Source organism: Rattus norvegicus, chromosome 12, assembly GCF_021556685.1.
Source record: "Rattus norvegicus strain SHRSP/BbbUtx chromosome 12, alternate assembly SHRSP_T2T, whole genome shotgun sequence".
Classification (NCBI taxonomy): domain Eukaryota; kingdom Metazoa; phylum Chordata; class Mammalia; order Rodentia; family Muridae; genus Rattus; species Rattus norvegicus.
In genome coordinates, this window is record NC_141545.1 from 48274883 (window position 1) to 48285560 (window position 10678).

At 48.0% G+C, this 10678-nt stretch overlaps 1 protein-coding gene and 1 pseudogene across 1 annotated transcript in view; one reads left to right on the plus strand and one right to left on the minus strand.

Moving 5' to 3' along the window:
• Positions 1-8666, minus strand: part of Msi1 (musashi RNA-binding protein 1) — a 92646-nt gene extending 83980 nt beyond the window's left edge. Inside the window, exon 1 of the mRNA XM_087577801.1 lies at positions 8471-8666. The gene's annotated coding sequence lies outside the window, so the exon portion shown is untranslated. The remainder of the gene's footprint in view (positions 1-8470) is intronic.
• Positions 6223-6485, plus strand: Tmem258-ps2 (transmembrane protein 258, pseudogene 2; annotated as a pseudogene).
• Positions 8667-10678: the final 2012 nt, after the last annotated feature.

Consider the following 10678-nt stretch of genomic DNA (forward strand, 5'->3'; position numbering starts at 1 on the left):
TCTTTGCCTGCCTGCCTTCACTCTTGTTGGCAAGCTCATCTACCTGAGCTTGATACAGAGACATCCCTTTGCTGGTCCCAGACCCTACTTCTTCAGGATCCCAACGTAAACTGAGGATCAACAGCTAGGATTTCTCTGGGCCTCCAGGAATAGATATGGACCACTCAGACATCCAGTTTCCTAGACTGAACAACTACCAGATACTTGGACTTTCTCCTGGGAGACAGTCACTGTTGGGCTCCAGGGATCACAGCCTGTAAGCCACTCCAGAGACTCCCCTTTTAGTATAGATTCATTCTAAAAGTTCTCCTGTAGAACAGTGGCTCTCGACCTTCCTATTGCAGTGACCCTTTGATACCGTTCCTCATGCTGTGGTGACCTCCAACCATAACATTTTTTTTTTTTGGTTCTTTTTTTCGAGCTGGGGAACGAACTCAGGCCCTTGCGCTTCCTAGGCAAGCGCTCTACCACTGAGCTAAATCCCCAACCCCAACATTATTTTCATTACGACTTCATAACTGTAATTTTGCTACTGTTATGAACCGTAATGTAAATATCTGATTTGATAGTCCACCCCTGTGAAAGGGTCGTCCAACCCCCAAAGGGGTCATGACCCCCAAAGGTTGAGAACTGCTGCTCTAGAGAACCCTGACTGTGACACCCATACACATAAAAAATAAAATAGCGAGTTAAAATGAAAAGACACAAAGGCTGTAACAGACCCCCAGTTGACACATGATGGATACACTATGAAGGTACCCACATTCACACTGTGTGACTATGTTGTGTTTGAGTGTGTGTGTGTTGTTTTTGAGTGTGTGTATTGTGGTTTAGTGTGTAACTATGTGCGTGGGTTGTTGTGTGTGTGTGTTAATGTGTGAAGTGTGTATGTTGTGTATTTGTGTGTAAGTATGTGAGTAGGTTTTGTGTGTGTGTGTGTGTGTGTGTGTGTGAGTGTGTGTGAGGGATAGCGGCTCATCACTTCACAGTTTATAAAGCACTTTGTGGTTAATGAAGCATTTTCTAGTCATTTCCTTTCATTCTCAGACAGCTCCAGGTGCAAGGACTAGAGCTTTGTGTGTGTGTGTGTGTGTGTGTGTGTATGTGTATGCATGCACATGCATGCATTAGTCAAACCCTTGATCACAGACCCACACTACCTGTCCCATTTCGTCACACCTTTCTTACGTGGAGAGAAATGGCGGAGGCATGCAGAATAGCACAGCCTTTAATCCCATTGCTCAGAGGCCTGGTTTATACAGTGGATTCCAAACTAACTAAGGCTTCATAGTGAATCCTCATATATAAAACAGAAAGAAACATTTCCTGCAGACAACCAGGACTGTGTCTTAGGGTTTTTAATCCCTCCGATAGATATAACACAATTAAAAGCAAGCTGGGGACAAAAGGGTTTATCCAGCTCACACTTCCACTGCTTGGCCCTCCACTGAAGGAAGTCAGGGCAGGAACTCAAACAGGGCAGGAACCTGGAGGCAGGGGCTTATGCAGAGGCCATGGAGGGGTGCTGCTTACTGGCTTGCTCCTCATGGCTTGCTCAGTCTGCTTTCTTTTTTTTTTTTTCTTGGTTCTTTTTTTGGAGCTGGGGACCGAACCCAAGGCCTTGCGCTTCCTAGGCAAGCGCTCTACCACTGAGCTAAATCCCCAACCCCCTCAGTCTGCTTTCTTATAGAACCCAGGACCACCAGGCCAGGGATGGCCCCACCCACAATGGGCAGAGCCCTCCCCACATCAATCTAATTAAGAAATGTCCTACAGGCTTGCACACAGCCCAATCTTATAGAAGCGTTTTTCTCAGTAGACGTTCCCTCTTCTCTGGTGACTGTAGTTTGTGTCAAGTTGACGTAAAATGTGTCAGAACAAGTGACCCTTGCCAACATGACACACAAGCACATCACTGTTAACCCTCAATCTTTCCTTTCTTGTTCACCTTTGCACTAATACCATCGCAACGTAAAATATTCCAAGTCTTAAAACCCCCACAGACTTCACAAATTCAAGCAGTTTAAAATTCAGTCTATTTAAAACTCCAAAGCCTCTTTTAGGACCTAAAAAAAAAAATCTCTTTAATAATTCAGTCTTTCAAGGGTGGGCTCCTGTAAAATAAAAAATAAATTAAATACTTTCTTACTTCAAGAGAGCAGAACCAGGGCGCACCCCCAATCAAAGCAAAGCAAAAACAAACTCCAACTATAAATAACCCAGCATTGAAAGTCTGAATCAACTCCTGGCCTTCTGGGCTCTTCCGAAGGGCCTGGGCCGCTTCTCTGGCTCCGCCCTCTACAGCACACACAGCTGGTCTTCTGGGCTCTGACCCGCTCCCCTCCACTGCTGCTGCTGTTCTTGGTAGTCGTCCCATGGTGCTGTTTTCTCATAGAACCCAGGACCACCTGTCCAGGGATGTTCCCACCCACAGTGGACGGGGCCCTCCCTATCAATCACTGATTAAGAAAATACCCTACAGGTTTGCCTATAGCCTGCCATTATGGAGACACGGTCTTAATTGAGGCTCCCGCCTCTCTCTCACAACTCTAGCTTGGGTCGAGTTGACTTAGAACTGTCTAGCACAGGCCTCAGCTGACTACGCTGCTTCCTGCTTGTCTAGGTATTATCTCTCCATTGTCAAGAACACCTACTTCACACAGAGGCTCAGGAGTGCCTCCCACTTGAAACTCCCCTCAAGGCCACACTGAAGACTTCTAGGCCCCAGACAACCTGGATTCAAATCCCGACATAGCCATTTTCTCATGTTCTCTTTGCTTTTCATTTTATGTAGACAGTGTCTTGTTATGTAGCCCAGGCTGGACTCAGAATCCCAATTCCCCAAACTGGGGATAGTGAAGGAAATCTTCAATCCCAGCCCTCTTGAGGCAGAGGCAGGTGGACCTCTGGTGAGTTCAAGTTACTGGTCTACACCATAAGTTTAGGGCTAAGCAAGGCCGCATAGAGAAACCTTTTCTCAAAAATAAGCAAAGAAGGGGTTGGGGATTTAGCTCAGTGGTAGAGCGCTTGCCTAGCAAACGCAAGGCCCTGGGTTTGGTCTTCAGCTCCGAAAAAGGAAAAAAAGAAGCAAACCATGGTCCTGCTCTTGGGGCTGGGGGGCTTCAGGACTTCTTGCAATTCAGGGATGGATGGGATTTAGCTCAGTGGTCGGTTGCCAGGGAGGAAGGGGAGAAGGAAGAAGGGGAGGAGGGAAAGGACGAGAAGAAGGAGAAGGGGGAGAAAGGAGGGGGAAGGAGGAGGAGAAAGTAAGACCACTCTTGACTGAGAGAACGGCATGAACAAAGGCCCTGGGGTTGGAAAGGGCTCAGGAAGGTTTTAGACACACAAGGAAATTTACTGCCGAGGACAAATGAGTGTCTTGGGCAGTGATGGACAGGACTAGAGAGATTGTATGCATCAGGACTTGGAGGTCAGAGTCTATGGCTGCTGTATAGAGAACAGATGGGAAGGGGTGAGGCTCTATGGAGGGAGACGAACCTGGAAACCACTGTCGTGGTCCAGGCAGAGAGAGGAACAACAGCCAGCCAGCTGTGGCTAAGCAGAGGTGGGCTGGAAAGATCTGAGAGACACTGGGGGTAAGAAACGCGTAGGACTTGGTTGATGAGATCGGGGTGAGTGAGGAAAGAAAACACTGGTCCCCAGTTGCTGGAAGGAGAACACTGGTGCCGTTATAAAAACCATCAAACCAACGGCAAGAGAGGCCCAAGGCTAACACTCGAGGGGAGGCAGGCATAGAACACACAGCCCTGTGTTTCCCACAGCAACACGAAATGTGAGAAAAATGTCGGCCGAGGCCCTAGGAGGCTCTGGCTGAGAGTCATCGGGGTAAGGAGATTTCAGTAGATGAGGCCCTGGCAGAGACGCAGGAGACTAAGGAGCTGGGAAGGTGACTCGATACAACGTGCGCTCTCTCTCTCTCTCTCTCTCTCTCTCTCTCTCTCTCTCTCTCTCTCTCTCATTGTCTTATTTTACTTTTATGGATCTTATTTTTAGATTTGCTTATCTTATATGTACATATCTTTTGCCTGCACGTATGTATGTGAACCACCTGCAGGACAGAGAGCAGTTTCAGGTCATGAGCAGCCATGCTGGGAATAACCACTGAGCCACCTCTCCAGCCCTCCTCCTCCTCCTCCTCCCACTCCTCCTCTTCTCTTCCTCCTCCTCCTTCTCCTTCTTCTCCTACTCCTTTTAAAAGATTTTATTTATTTTATGCATATAAGTACACTGTAGCTGTCTTCAGACACACCAGAAGAGAGCATTGGACCCCATCACAGATGATTGTGAGCCCCCATGTGGTTGCTGGGAATTGAACTCAGGAAGAGCAATCAGTGCTCTTAACCACTGAGTCACCCCTCCAGCCCTCCTCCTATTTTTAAGGTTTTGTTTACTCGGTTTGGTCTGGACTCTGTTTTTCTGTTTTTGTTTGTGTGTTTTGAGGCAGGGTCCCATGTAACTGAGGATGGCCTCAAACTCTTTGTATCGCCAAGGATGAGCATGAACTCCTAATAGATCTACCTTCTGAACCCCAGGGCTACAGGGGTGTGCTGCATTATCCAGCTCACAGCATCTTGTAAGGAACACCTCTGAGCTCTGCAGGGTGGGCAGTGTTGCCCAGTGGATAGAGCACTTGCCTAGCATGTATGAAGACTGGGTTTGCACCCCAGCACTGGGGAGTTGGCAGCAAGAAGATTAGAAATCCAAGCTCATTCTCCGCTACAGTTGAAAGGCAAGCCTGGGCTACAGGACACTGATGGGGATGGGCTTCTGTTCTTCTGTTTGTCTGTCTCTTCTTCGTTTTAACTATACACTGTCTTATCTACAATTACTGTGCATGTGCAGGTGTACGCAGGGTGCACAAGTGTGTGGGGGTGCACAGGTGTGTGTGGTGTACAGGTGTGGGGGTACACAGGTATGTGTGTGGGGTGCAGGTACACAGGTATGTGTGTACAGGTGCACAGATGTGTGTGTGTATGTCTGTGCAGGTGCACAGATGTGTGTGTGCAGGTGTACAGGTGTGGGGGTACACAGATGTGTTTCTGTGCACAGGGTTGTGTGTGAGTGCACAGGTGTTTGTGTGCAGATGCACAGGTGTGTGAAGGTGTATGGGTGTATGGGGAGGTGCACAAGTGTGTGTGCAGGTGCAGAGGTGTGTATGTGTGGGTGCACAGATGTGTGGGAGGGATGCACAGGTGTGTATGTGTGGGTGCACAGGTGTGTGCAGGTGCACAGGTGTATGGAGGTGCACAGGTATGTGGGGGTGCACAGGTGTGAGAGGTACACAGGTGTATGGAGTTGCACAGGTGTGTGTGTGCAGGTACACAGGTGTATGGAGGTGTAGAGGTGTGTGTGGGTGCACAGGTGTGTGTGTGCAGGTGCACAGGTGCGTTTGTGCGGGTGCACACATGTGAGCACATGTGACTAGAAGCCTGAGGATAACGTGGGTGTTGTTCTTTAAAGACTGGGGATTTTTCTTTCCCAGGCCTGAATGTCACAAATCTCACCTACTAACCTAGGCTGCCCTAGGAGTCCTCTGGTCTGATTTCCCAAGTGCTGGAATTATATGTTTTCACTTCTCTTCGTTTCTTTTTTATTGTTTTATTTTATTTATTTATATTTTTTTCCACATGGGTTCTAGGAATTGAACTTGGGTCTGAATAAGGCAAGCACTTTATTCTTTTTTTTTTTTCTTTTCTTTTTTTCGGAGCTGGGGACTGACACTTTATTCTTTATTACCTGAGCTATTGCCCAGATCTCTGACCTATACTTATTAAAGAAGGGGGAGGGGTGAGATGGCTCATCGGCTAGAGGTGCTGAGCATCGAGCCTAAAATTCCTAGCTGGATTCCCCAAGACTGACATGGGGGAAGAGACCACCAACTCCCGCAAGCTGTCCTCTGACCTCCACCTGTGACTTTGGAATCCCTTTCTCTCACACCACAGAGATAGTGCATAAAAGTTAGAAAGAAAGAAAAAGAGAAAGAAAAGAGGAGGAGGGAGAGGAGGAGGGAGAAGAAGAGGAGGGAGAGGAGGAGGGAGAGGAGGAGGGAGAGGAAGAGGGAGAGGAGGGGGGAGAGGAGATGGGAGAGGAGGGGGGAGAGGAGGGAGAGACTCAGGAGGCTAGGGCAGAAGGATGGAATTCAGGTTAGCCTCAACTATGGAGTGAGAGAGACCCTGACTTAAAAACAAACAGGGCTCAGGCGGATCGGTGGTTTATCCTGTGTGGGGCAAAATGGAGCTCGAGGCCATGAGTAGGTATACCAGCCCAGTGAACCCGGCTGTCTTCCCTCACCTGACTGTGGTACTTCTGGCATGTTCTTTTCTGCCTAGTTCTTTGTTTATGAGGTCACCTCTACCAAGTACACGTGCCATATTTACAAAGAGCTCCTCATTTCCTTGGTGACCGCACTCTTCATGGGCTTTGGAGTTCTCTTCCTCCTGCTCTGGTTTGGCACCTACGTATGAGTCTCCAAGGTACCCACCAGGCAGCTCACCGAGCCTCTGCTTTTGTAAATGAATTTTTTACCATTGCTACATGTCTCACCTGTTGTTTATAATAAAGGCAGTTGTGGGTTGGGGATTTAGCTCAGTGGTAGAGCGCTTGCCTAGCAAGCACAAGGCCCTGGGTTCGGTCCCCAGCTCTGAAAAAAAGAAAAAGAAAAAAACAAAACAAAAACAAAAACAAAAAAACAATAAAGGCAGATGTGTGACATAACAAACAAAAACAAAAACAAAAACAAACAAACAAAAAAAACCAAACAGGGCTGGAGAGATGGCTCAGTGGTTAAGAGCCCCGACTGCCCTTCCAAAGGACCAGAGTTCAATCTCTAACACCCACATGGCAGCTCAGAACTGTCTGTAACTCCAAAGGATCCAACACCTTCACACAGCCTCACACTTAGGCAGAACACCAGTTCACATGAAATAAAAACAAGTAAGTCATTTAAAAAAACAACCAACCAACAAGCCAGAAGCTGAGAGATGGCTCGGGCCGCTGCTCTTTCAGAGAACCGGGGTTGTTTTGTTTGTTTGTTTGCCCCAGTCCCCACTTCAGACAACTTACCACTACCTGAAGCATCAAAGGGAATCCCAAGTAGGGGAGAGAACTAAACTGTCAAGTGAGTTCTGAGTTATGCAGAATTTCAAAAAAGCTTCCTTCCTTTTGCTCTGTGTCCCAGTTCCAGGAGGAGGGGAGGGGCTTTTAGTATCTACCTCCCACTCCTACGGGACATGAGGATTCCCAGATCTCTCCGACAGGCTCTCGAGTAGCCCAGGCTGGCCTTGGATTTGCTATGTAACAGTAAATGCCCTTGAGCCCCGGATTCCTCTGCCCTCACCTCCTGAATGTTGGGGTAACAGGTATTCACCACCTCGGCTGTTCGTATACAGTGCTAGGGACAGAGCGCAGGCCTTGTGCAGTTGGGCAACTCTGTGCCAGACGAGCTTCGTCCTGAGCCCTTTCATTGTTTATTTATTTGCTTGTTTGTTAATTTTTTAAAAAGACTTATTTATTTATTTCATGTATGTTGGTACACTGCCACTGTCTTCAGACACACCAGAAGAGGGAGTCAGATCTCACTTCAGATGGTGCTGAGCCACCATGTGGTTGCTGGGATTTGAACTCAGGACCTCTGGAAGAGCGGTCAGTGCTCTCAACTGCTAAGCCATCTCTCCAGCCCTGTTAATTTTTTTTAAAAGATTTATTTATTTATTACATATAAGTACACTGTCGCTGTCCTCAGACACACCAGAAGAGGGCATCAGATCCCATTACAGATGGTGGTGAGCCACCATGTGGGGGCTGGGATTTGAACTCAGGACCTCAGTGCTGTTAACTGCTGAGCCATCTCTCCAGCCCCAATTGGTTAATATCTTGCACTGCCGGGGATTGAACCCAGGGCCTCCCACATGCTAGGCGGTTGCTATAACGCCGAGCTACATCCCCAACCTTCTTTATTGTTGTTTGTTTGTCTCTTGTTTTTGATACAGGTCCTTCCCAGGAGGCCCCAGCTGGCCCTGAGTTTACAGTGTTCGTTCTGCCTCTGTCTTCTGTTGCTGCGTATAAAAGCACGAACCACACCGTGTATTGCTTTTACTTGTTATTTTGAGACAGATCTTACCAAGTTGCCCACACCTGCCTGGCACTCAATCTATAGCCTAGGCTGGCCTTGAACTTGTGATCCTCTTGCTCCAGAATACAGAGTAGTTGGAATTACAGGCCTGACTAGAACAATTTAAGATTCCCATCCCTCACACATCCAGGGATTCGCTATGTAGACCAGGCTGGCCTCACACTGACAGAGATTCTCCTGTCTCTGCCTCCCCAGTTCTGGGATTAAAGGCGTGCGCCACCACAACCGTCTTCCCCTGGAATTCTTGCTTCTCCTACCTTAGCTTCCCAGGTACTGGGATAACAGGGGTGGAGGTGGGGGGAACACCACCATGCCTACCTTGAAGACTTCTTGTTCCAATGTGGGGAAGATGAGAAGCCTCAGAAGAAGGCCGGAAGAAAGAGTCCCCGAGGTTGAGCTGGCCTCTCTCTCCCTGTATTCCTTTCTCAGGTTTCACTTCCCTCCATCTCTCCTTCCAGGAACCTGAGAGGAGACCAGCCACGTTGAAGGTCGAACGCAGGACTTCCCTGGCCCCGGCTTTTGGGCGGCGCCCGCATATGAGGAGCCTGCCACCCACTGGGAGCGAGCGGTACTGCAAGCGCACATGCTCGCGGCCCGCCCCTCCCCAGTTCTTCGCCTGTTTTCACTCTGCCCAAAGGGCTCTTGTCCTCATATGACTTACAGTCTAAGGGAACTGACAACAACGACAGAAATCCTGGTAGCAGCTTAACAGCCCGTTTTTTTTTCCCCCTTTGGTGGAAGGATTTTTTTTTAAACGACACAAAGTGTATACATTCGTAGCAGAATATTTAAAAAGAGAAAGCCCAAATATAGCTTTCACTAAAGTGTGCGTGGATGCACAGTATTCCTCTTTATGTCTTACAAAACCGGAGGCATTCGTGATATCTCATAGGCAGCCTTTCTGTTTAAAAAATGTTTAAATACAATTTGGTGGGTGCTCATTCAATGTATTTCCGTAGACCATATTTTTTTTTACATCTTTTTTTTTAAATTTTTATTTTGCTTGGATATTTTATGTCTTTACATTTCAAACGTTATGCCCTTTCCCCCCTCCTCCATACCCTGACCCCTTTTACATCATTATTAATTTTATCTAGATGAGTGTTTTGCCTGCCTGTGTACCGTATGCATTCACAGTGCCCATGGGAACCAGAAGAGCACGTTGGGTTCCCTGGAACTGGAATTGTGGACACTTCTGACGCACTATGCACGTTCTGGGCCCTTCATTATCCTCTGTGAGAGCAGGAATCGGTCTCTACCATGGAGCCACACCGCAGTGCTGCAAAACAAACACATCCTCGCATGCCGTCTATTCAATTTTGTTTTCTTTTTGAGACAAGATCTCACATAGGTTAGGCTAGCCATGTAGCTCAGGATGACCTTGCATTTCTGATCATCCTGACCCTTGGAATGCTGGAGTTGCTGCACCTTGATGCCCAGCTATGGTAAGTGCTGCGGGTCAAAAATCAGTGCTTCCTGTACAGCGGGCAAGCACTCTACCAGGTGAGCCACATCCCAGGTGGGCGTGGTCTTTCACTGATTGTAACTGTCCATGGTTAGCAGTAACAGTGTGCATCTGGAGGCTCGGTCAGGAGGATGTCACAGCAAAGCCAGCCTGAATTGCATAGTTATTTTAGGCTAGCCTGGGCTACAGAATGAGATCCTGTATCCGTTGGGCAGTAGGGGCACAACGTTTAATCCGTAGCACTGGGGAGGCAGAGGCATTGCATCTCTGATTTCGAGGATAGCCTGGTCTACGTATCGAGTTCCAGGACTGCCAGAGCTACACAGTGAGACTCTCAAAAAACTAAAAACAAAACAAAACATAGAACAACAAAGAAAATAGCTGCTATCATTTACTGAGCAAGATACCAAATGCTTCACATAAACCACAGTGAGTCCTGCGAACACCAATAAGCAGGTGCTATCCCGTCTTTTGTTCCATGAAAGAATCCAGGCCCCAGATAAACGATTTATTCAACAAAAGCAGCAGAGCCAGGATCTAAATCCAACTCCATCTTCAACCCTGTGTTATACCTGCTCTGTGCCAGTTCCCGCCACCCTGCCCCCCGGGGAACTCAGGAGCTCAGGTGGACATGAGGACACAGACTCTTCCTACTAGAGACAGAGAACTTCGACATCACTGGGGCCTAGAGGGCAGGAAGTAATCCGGAGAGGCTGCCTGTAGGAGGCGGGGAGCTGGAGACTGGCTGGAAAGACCAGGCAGAGTATAGAGTATCAAGTACACGTCCAGAGCCGCTGAAGGGATTCAAGAGTGGACAAGTGTGAGGACCTGAATGGCAAAGGGGGAGGAAAAACAACTGAGCAAGACAGGGGCACACTGCGTAGCCCTGGCTGTCCCAGAACTTGATATGTAGACCAGGCTAGCCTCAAACTCTGACAGATCTACATGCCTCTGCTGCCTGAGTGTTGGATTAAAGGCACTCACTACCACACCCTGCTCACTGTATGTATGTATGTATGTATGTATGTATGTATGTATGTATGTATTCTTTTGAGAGAAGG